The sequence below is a fragment of the Phoxinus phoxinus genome (assembly GCF_949152265.1).
Source record: "Phoxinus phoxinus genome assembly, chromosome: 6".
Classification (NCBI taxonomy): Eukaryota; Metazoa; Chordata; class Actinopteri; order Cypriniformes; family Leuciscidae; genus Phoxinus; species Phoxinus phoxinus.
In genome coordinates this window covers 29,632,748-29,642,647 of record NC_136881.1, presented here as the reverse complement: position 1 = coordinate 29,642,647, position 9,900 = coordinate 29,632,748, and the positions used below count along the sequence as shown (strand labels likewise).

General features: G+C 38.1%; 1 long non-coding RNA gene and 1 pseudogene across 2 annotated transcripts; one reads left to right on the top strand and one right to left on the bottom strand.

Moving 5' to 3' along the window:
- Nucleotides 1-830: 830 nt before the first annotated feature.
- On the bottom strand, nt 831-5,920 carry LOC306999891 (GTPase IMAP family member 9-like; annotated as a pseudogene). The gene is made up of 5 exons (XR_013800689.1): nt 5,515-5,920; nt 5,159-5,265; nt 5,014-5,070; nt 2,010-2,058; nt 831-1,864 (listed from the first exon to the last, which is right to left on the bottom strand). The product of XR_013800689.1 is annotated as a GTPase IMAP family member 9-like (transcript).
- Nucleotides 5,556-9,277, top strand: LOC306999892. The gene is made up of 3 exons (XR_013797932.1): nt 5,556-5,707; nt 5,790-8,110; nt 8,193-9,277. It is a non-coding gene; the product is annotated as an uncharacterized lncRNA (long non-coding RNA).
- Nucleotides 9,278-9,900: the final 623 nt, after the last annotated feature.

Here is a 9,900-nt window from a genome sequence, read left to right as displayed (position 1 = left end):
GTGTGGTACACCACCCCAGCAGAGGACGTCCCTGGATTGTAGGTCCAGTGGCACCGCGAACCTGCTCAATCACTTCCATCTCAGACACGGTTTTAATTATTCTTATTTCTTTTGATTATTTTAATTTCTTCTATGTAAAGCACTTTGAATTACCACTGCTTAGCCTTGCATTTACTGAATGAGCACTGTGCCACTGTTCGTCCGACTGTTTGCACCGTATTTTATTTTCTAAACTGTTTTAATTATTCTTATTTCCTTTATTATCTATGTAATTATTTTTATTTTTATTTCTTCTATGTAAAGCACTTTGAATTACCACTGTGTATGAAATGTGCTATATAAATAAACTTGCCTTGCCTTGCCTTGCCTAATAAAAATTTAACATCAAGAATCACAAATAAATTTAATTTTTTTTATCAGTACTAGATCATTTTTCTACTTTTAAAACAGTTTTGAACATCAAGAATCACAAAGAAATATATATATTATTTTTTTATCAGTACTAGATCTCATTTTAAGTATTTTTCTACTTTTAAAACAGTTTAGAACATCAAGAATGACAAAAAGAAATGTTTACAACAGTACACATGTCATTAATTGTAACTTTTATACCCTTAAAACATTTGATCACAAACACATTTCACCAAACACAGTATGTGCTCCTATGGAATGAAATGCAGAATATTGTTACACTCTAAAAAATGCTGGGTTGTTTTAACCCAAATCTGGGTCAAATATGGACAAAAATGTCACCCAACGGCTGGGTTTGTCCATATTTAACCCAAATTTGGGTTGAAACAACCCAGCATTTTTTTTTCATAACCCAACTTATTTCCAGTTCCTCTGCAAGGAATGCATAGTCACAGACACTGGAGAGTAGTGTATGTGAACATATAGTTTTATTTATTTATAGATTTTTGCATATTATATATTCGGTTTCACTTTTGTTTTTAAATATATATTAATTTATTACATTTTTAGTTTAGTGAAATGTTTTATTTGATTTGATTTATTTTTGCTCTTTTCAAGATTACGGTTTCTTTTGGGAAAAAAAAGATCTTACATAATTAAGAAAAGAGAGGCCACCATTTCGCATACGAATATTTTTCTCAGCTTGCCATTGTGCCTGCTGTTCAAATTCCTTGTCCAGTTTTTCTTTTGCTTTTTCAAAAGCTTCACCTTCAAGCTTAGCCCTCAGAGCTTCTGTTTCATTCTTTCTCTGCTCCTCATTCTCTTTCAGGATGTGATATTTTTCCGCCTCGGTCGCTTTCTCTATTTCAAGCATCTGTAATGGTGTAATGTTGCCCATCATTCCCAGTAACTATTTTGTCAATCTGTTCAAACAACTGAATGACCTGTTCAGGATTTTGTTCTTTATTGTTGAACACATGGAATCTTCCACTGCAAGTTTTGATGAAACTGAGCAGTTTTGGGCTGTCCCGCAAAAATGTGTGAATGTTCTTGTCCTCTAATCGATCTCCATGAGTGAACAGTGCCATGGTGTATGTAGAGGCTTCCTCACCAAAAACTGCTTGAATGGTTTTAACAGCTTCTGCCTCTTCATCTGTGAATCTGCCCAGCTGAATCACAACTAAGAAGACATGTGGACCAGGAGCAGAGAGTAAAATGCAACGCTTAATTCTGTTGGCCACTTCATCTGTAGTTAAGCTGGTGTCAAACAGACCCGGGGTGTCAATAACTAATATATTTCTTCCATTAACTGTTGCATTATTTTTTTCACATTGCTTAGTCAAAGAGGATGATGATATCTCAGATTTAAAAACCTTTTTTCCCAGGATGGTGTTGCCTGTTGCACTTCTTCCTGCCCCTGTCATTCCAACCAAAAGTATTCGGAGCGGTTCACCTGGATGATTAGTAAGAATTACTTTTAATTTAGCCCTCATATAGCCTATCTTTTTCATCATAAAGGTATAAAAAAAGATGTATTATATCAATCAATATTTTAAGACCTGTATTTAAGAAGAAAAAAAAACAGAAAAAAACAGTACCTAAATCACTTGAATTGTGGTTTTGTTGATTTAGTTTGTCGTCATATATCTGAAAGTTAAGACATATTATACATCATTTCACATCACATATTAGTTTGTACACATCCTCACTGAGTAGGTGATCTGTCAAAGTTCACTTCACTTGAGAAAATGTGATCATTTGGAACAACTTGCAGATGAAACTCACATAACTTTCAGTTATAATGACATAATATATAATATCTGTAAAGCAAATATAATATGGTCACACTTTAGATTAGGGTCCAATTATCACTATTAATATTCTATTATCACTCTTACTATTACCTACGACTTTTGCCTCAGTAATCTCATAATTACTGCTTATTAATAGTTAAGGTAGTTGTTAAGTTTAGGTACTGGGTAGGATTAAGGGATGTAGAATATGGTCATGCATAATAAGGCATTAATATATGCTTTCTAAATACTAATAAACAGCCAATATCCATAGTTACTAGTTAATAGTGATAATTGGACCCTAAATTAAAGTGTTACCTATAATATTAATCAAATATTAATGTGTATAATATTAATCAAATGTATAAACATATAATACACCATGTGTATTTACAGCCGTGCTCAGAATTAATGGCACCCCTGGTAAATATGATCAAAACTGGCTGTAAAAAATAAATATGCATTGTTTATTCTTTTGATCTTTCATAATAAAAATTAGAAGTATTTCTCCAAAACACGTTGGTCACAATTATTGGCACCCTTTTATTTAATACTTTTTGCAATCTCCTTTTGACATGAGTTTGGAGAACAACTGACAAGAGATCAGAGACCATTCCTCCACACAGAATCTCTCCAGATCCTTCAGATTCCCAGATCCATGTTGGTGCTTCTCCCCGTCAGTTCACTCCACTCATCAGGTCAGGGAACTGGGACGGTCATGGCAGAAGCTTCATTTTGTGCTCCGTAACAAATTTTTGTGTTGATTTTGATGTTTGTTTTGGATCGTTGTCCTGATCCAACACGGCTCATTATAAGATTTCTAGCAGAAGGCGTCAAGGTTTTGATTTTTATCTGTTGATATTTGATAGAATCCACGATGCCATCTGAACAAGAAGTCCAGGACCTCCAGCAGAAAAATATGCTGACAACATCAAAGATCCAACGGTATATTAAATTGTACACATGGGGGACTTTTTATCCTTGTGTGCACCAAACCCATCTAGCATGTTTTGTTTCATCTGACCACAGAACCCTGTGCCGTTTGAAGTTCCAGTCGTGCCCGACAACTGAATTTGCTGGAGTTTGTTTTTGGATGAGCGAGGAGGATTTTTCTTGAAAACCTCCCAAACATGTGGGGATGAAGGGGTTGTTTGAATTTTATTTTTTATAGGCTTTCTGACCCCAAGACTCAACTAATCTCTGCAATTCTCCATGATCCTTAAACTCTTTGGTCACTCAAACTTTCATCCTCACCATCCATTAAGGCAATATAGACACACTTTCTCTTCCTGGCAGATTCGTAACATCTTTAGTTGATTGGAACTTCTTAATTATTGCCCTGATGGTCAAAATGGGGATTTTCAATTCTTTAGCTATTTTCTTACAGCCACTTTCTATTTTGTGATGCTCAACTATCTTTTGATGCACATCAGAACTATATTCTTTGGTTTTACTCATTGTGATGGATGATTAAGTGAATTTGGCCTTTGTGTTTCCTCATATTTAAATTCCTGTGAAACAAGAAGTCATGGTTTCATGTTCCTAGTCACCCTGGTGTGCTAAAAAAATCGAAAAATTAAATAGGAATATACTTCAGATATTTTACTTGTAAAAAATTCTAGGGGTACTAATAATTCTGGCCAACGTGTTTAGGAGAAAAACTTTTATTTCATAATGTGATTTCCCCCCACCCACTTTCAATTCTTTTACTTCAATGCAAGGTTAGATTTTTTGGCAATTTTTTGAATTAGAGATCAAAAGGATAAACGATGCAGATTTATTTTTAACAGCCAGTTTTGATCATATTTACCAGGGGTGCCATTAATTCTGAGCACGACTGTATGTAAAATATATATTAGATTTAATTACATTTATAAATTGTATAAATTGCTGTATATAAACCACATCTAAGATTCATTAAACTCTACAATAATACCAGAGATCCAAATACATCTCATTTATTTGAGATAAACTTCCTTAGTACTGAGGTGGTGGTGTGCAAAGACTACGAAGTAAATATTCCTCTCCACTTCCTGTAAAGTGATCAAACATAGGCTGCGTTTACACTTGGCATTAACATGCGATCACCGTGATCCGATCAAGCAGATCGGATCATTAGCCAATCAGGACACCGTGCGTTTACATTTGTTCATATTAAGTAGCCTCTGTATGGATAACTGATCGGATTTCTGTTTTCTACTTTATTAATATTTAAATCAGGTCTGTAGCACGACACCAATAAGAGTAGCCTAAAGATTATAAAAATTAAGCAATGTCCCAATTGCTTTCACTCACTCACTTTACTTTCCTGTGCAATCTCCATCTTTAAATCAAATTACGTTTTTTAATATTTTCAGAGTTGATCAAAAATAACCATATAAGTCACATAATCGATCATCGGGGTTTAAGGTTATAGCATGCAATGACTATATTAACAGAAATGGGAGATTAATAAACATGCTGAAACAATAAAAAACATTCAACATTTAAAACATAAAAAAAATTAAAGTGTATTCCTATTATTCCTCTGGCAAAGCAGCGCACGCTCTTCTTGAAAGGTGCACTTGGTAACTTTTTCAGCTTAATAAATCCGTTTAGAAATCATTTGGATGGTTAAATAATCTGTTCTGGTGAGAATGGTTACTTTCCCCGCTCCCCCCAGCGTTCCCAGGCGGAAAACCAGCCTTGCAACATTGGGACTAACGTCCCGGTAAATTGAAAATAGGAAGTCTCGTGAGAAGCGAGAACGAGCGAGAAAGAACGAGAAACACAAACTGCTTTATGATACTGTGTATGATGTATTACCCACCTCGGTAGACATAGCTCCACACGATAAAGTTGCTGTATATGCTCCGTCATTTGGAATCTAATTTAAAATGGTAAAGTGGTGTATCAAAGAAATGGAGCATACCCATAATTATATGGTTTCTGGCTATATTAAATGCCATACATACCTGGGTTATCCCTACTCCAACAAGTACTATACCAAATGCAATGCAAAGGTAGTGCAAAAAAGAGCCCCTTGACTTTTGTTCATTAGAAGTCTCATTGTTGTCCATATCTGTTGAGAAAGTGAAGTATGAAAAGGAGTAAAAATCAGTATGTTACATCAAACAAAAGCAATACTTTTAAAGTGGATTACAAAGCTTTCAAATGATTTCAATGATTAGTATTTCACTTATAGTTCACTTTACATGCCCTTTTTGTACATGCCACTATTCCTTGTTTATATTGTATTAATATTGTGTGCCCCGTTATAGCTTGCACAAGCTTTAAATCATTTAATATGTGTACATGCTCTTTCTCTCACCTCTCATTTTGGAAGTGTAGCAGTATTAATTAATACGTAATGTGTATCTGGCGTACTTTTGGCCAATCCTCATGTGAGGCTCCATCCTATAAATATCGCGAGTAGTCCTTCTAACGCGTTCTCTTGCTCGTCAGTGACGGAAGTTGTGTTGTGCTTCCGGGTCGCTCTCTCCGGTGCTCTGCTGTGCTGACAGGTAGGGTAGTGGCTTCGTTGTCTCCACACCAATATATTGTTCTTATCTGCAGTGATGGTTATTATGTGTTGGACGCTCATAGATCTCCGTTTCGGGGCCCAGTTTTCCATCTCGTCAGTCAGCACATTCAATAAACGCTACTGCATTATCGGTGACGTCGGCACGCGTCGAGCTGTCTCCCTCGGGTGTAAATGAATGCTGCTTGATCGGAATGAGGCCGGTGTAACTGGAGATCGTCGCCAGCAACACTGTTGATTCGCTAGCTGCTGTTTTGCCTTCACGGCTGTTTTGCAGACACTGTTTTGCTTATACGACTGTGTTGCAGACACTGTTTTGCTTTCACGGCTGTTTTGACCTGTACGGCTGTCTTTCCTGGACTGTTGGTTCCCCTGAACTACTGTTTGCATTATATTTATATTGTACCAGCAATTGGAGCATATTGCTGTGCGCTCGTCTTGCCATTTAATACTAAACGTTACGGGGCCATTACGCCTGCATGGCCAACAGTATGTGTCATTTGTTTCATGTGGGCTATTGTTTTTATGATGTCTGAATATAGCTCAAGGGGTTGGGGCTTTATATTATAATTTTGCTGATTATGAAGTTTGTTTTCTTGTTGTTTGTTCATTCCAATTTGGATTAATAAGTGTATTTATATTTTGTTTTATTCCTTCTTTTCTTTTCGGATTACTGGATTTATATATCTTTAGATATATATAGTTTTCTTTATACTGCCCTTTTATAACCATTGCTGGTTTTGGCAGTCATTGTCTGTACTTTCTGATAAGTGTTCCTTTCATTTAAAGATTTAGATTTTCTGTATTTTCTATTCTTTTTGGTGAATCCTTGTTAAAGGAGTGTGTGTGTGCTTGTTTCATTCTTCTTTGTTTGTTACAGTGACTGAGAGCCGATGGTGGTGTTGGTGTCTGGGTGGTAGTGTCCCCTTCCGGTGTGCTGTTGACTTTCTCATCATCTTTTGTGTTCACTGTGGTGTGGTTGTGTGTTTACTGGGGAACTTTCCCTGGGATTTCTTACTGCCTCTGACTCCTTTCTCCTCCATCGGTAAGCCTCAGCATTTATACGTTTGTTATTTTGTTTTGTTTTTTTCTGTGTTCTCTTCCCCGAGAGATGGTTTTAAATCATTGAAATAAAAGTAGTTTCTTCAAATTTGAACCCGTCTTTGGCTGTATTGTACGTGTACCTGTGTGTCCTTAATTGTATTAATATAATTTCAATAAGGGAGTAAAATCATTCCCTGGGTGAAACTCCCAGGGTGGCGTAGTCGGTGTTTTGTCTGTCCATATCTCGAATGCCACAATCTGGCGTAGTCGGCAGGGTACAATTTAACGCCAAGACGTGTTCAATTTTGTTGTTTGTTGTCTTTCTCGCTCTTTTTTTTTTTTTGTGTGTTTTTTTGTGTTATAGGCAAAACAGCAGCTGGCGTCCTTCCTCCGCCTTCCTATCTCCTAACGGTAGAGTTTCCCTTTGTTGGGTAGGGTTTCCCTTGGTTGGGTAGGGTAAGTATGGAGGGAGAGGTACAGGAGTTGAGCGACTTAATTGAGCAGTTAAGAGCCGATAATGAGAGGCTGCGCCAGGAACAGGCTGCGGCCGTCCCTGGACCTAGTTTCGCACCCTCTAATGCGTTACCCGGTTGTAGGGTTGTCAGGTCCCCATCTTGTCAAATGGTTGGGTGGATTTTAATTTCGTGTTGACCAACAGTAGCGGAATGGTATCTATTGTTACAGAGTGTAATTTTAATGTTTGTCGAGCTCATGCACGTTTAGGGAGTGACCAGTTCGAGTCTTAAAAATATGCCCCGCTGAGGGTTCTGTTTTTACTTGTATCATGTTTGAGGACTCGTGTATCACTTGTTTCTCATCATTTAGCCGTCACGTTAAGAGGACTTGTGTATCACTTGTTTCTCGTCATTTAGCCGCCATGTTTGAGGACTCTTGCATCACTTGTTTCTCGTCATTTAACCGCCATGGTAAGAGGACTTGGGCATCACTTGTTTCTCGTCGAGTAGCCGTAAAGGCAGAGGACCTGTAACAAGTGCCTTACTCGTGTTTTAATCATGTTGGAGGACTTGTGTGTCGCTTGTTCTCGTAAATGGTTTTAGGTGCGTGACTTCTGTGTCTACTGTTGTGCTGCCCTCTTTAGGCCCTGGAAGTGAGTAGCAAGAGTTGCTTATCGTCGGGGCGCCGATACAAAAAGCTGGGGTAGATTGTAGCAGTATTAATTAATACGTAATGTGTATCTGGCGTACTTTTGGCCAATCCTCATGTGAGGCTCCATCCTATAAATATCGCGAGTAGTCCTTCTAACGCGTTCTCTTGCTCGTCAGTGACGGAAGTTGTGTTGTGCTTCCGGGTCGCTCTCTCCGGTGCTCTGCTGTGCTGACAGGTAGGGTAGTGGCTTCGTTGTCTCCACACCAATATATTGTTCTTATCTGCAGTGATGGTTATTATGTGTTGGACGCTCATAGATCTCCGTTTCGGGGCCCAGTTTTCCATCTCGTCAGTCAGCACATTCAATAAACGCTACTGCATTATCGGTGACGTCGGCACGCGTCGAGCTGTCTCCCTCGGGTGTAAATGAATGCTGCTTGATCGGAATGAGGCCGGTGTAACTGGAGATCGTCGCCAGCAACACTGTTGATTCGCTAGCTGCTGTTTTGCCTTCACGGCTGTTTTGCAGACACTGTTTTGCTTATACGACTGTGTTGCAGACACTGTTTTGCTTTCACGGCTGTTTTGACCTGTACGGCTGTCTTTCCTGGACTGTTGGTTCCCCTGAACTACTGTTTGCATTATATTTATATTGTACCAGCAATTGGAGCATATTGCTGTGCGCTCGTCTTGCCATTTAATACTAAACGTTACGGGGCCATTACGCCTGCATGGCCAACAGTATGTGTCATTTGTTTCATGTGGGCTATTGTTTTTATGATGTCTGAATATAGCTCAAGGGGTTGGGGCTTTATATTATAATTTTGCTGATTATGAAGTTTGTTTTCTTGTTGTTTGTTCATTCCAATTTGGATTAATAAGTGTATTTATATTTTGTTTTATTCCTTCTTTTCTTTTCGGATTACTGGATTTATATATCTTTAGATATATATAGTTTTCTTTATACTGCCCTTTTATAACCATTGCTGGTTTTGGCAGTCATTGTCTGTACTTTCTGATAAGTGTTCCTTTCATTTAAAGATTTAGATTTTCTGTATTTTCTATTCTTTTTGGTGAATCCTTGTTAAAGGAGTGTGTGTGTGCTTGTTTCATTCTTCTTTGTTTGTTACAGTGACTGAGAGCCGATGGTGGTGTTGGTGTCTGGGTGGTAGTGTCCCCTTCCGGTGTGCTGTTGACTTTCTCATCATCTTTTGTGTTCACTGTGGTGTGGTTGTGTGTTTACTGGGGAACTTTCCCTGGGATTTCTTACTGCCTCTGACTCCTTTCTCCTCCATCGGTAAGCCTCAGCATTTATACGTTTGTTATTTTGTTTTGTTTTTTTCTGTGTTCTCTTCCCCGAGAGATGGTTTTAAATCATTGAAATAAAAGTAGTTTCTTCAAATTTGAACCCGTCTTTGGCTGTATTGTACGTGTACCTGTGTGTCCTTAATTGTATTAATATAATTTCAATAAGGGAGTAAAATCATTCCCTGGGTGAAACTCCCAGGGTGGCGTAGTCGGTGTTTTGTCTGTCCATATCTCGAATGCCACAGAAGCAAATAATCCAGGTCCAGGTTCCAATTGCTAAACTGCATTCTTTTCTAGAAGAGTTTCGTTTTCTCTGTCCTTATATTTACGGACCATTAACCTGCTAGACTTGTTTTTATTCATGGGTCACATCACATCCCACTCCACCCAGCTCTCTGACTCCATGAACACTAATTCTCCCCAGACTAATTACTCCCTTACACCTGTTCCTCATCTACCAGCAATCAAAGACTACACACACTTCTGAGGCCCCGTTTACACATACGGTTATTTTGAAAAACGGAGACATTTCCCTTCATTTGTGCCCTTTGTTTACACACAAACGGATAATTCTCCTCTGAAAACGATTCTTTAAAAACTCCAGCCTGCCTGAGTTTTAGGCAGCCGATGTCATAGTATGTGTATAGTGGCTTTCCTATAAGCCCAGGAAAGGTGGTAACCAACTGTAACTTTCAGACATTTTGTAGATTTTTTAGC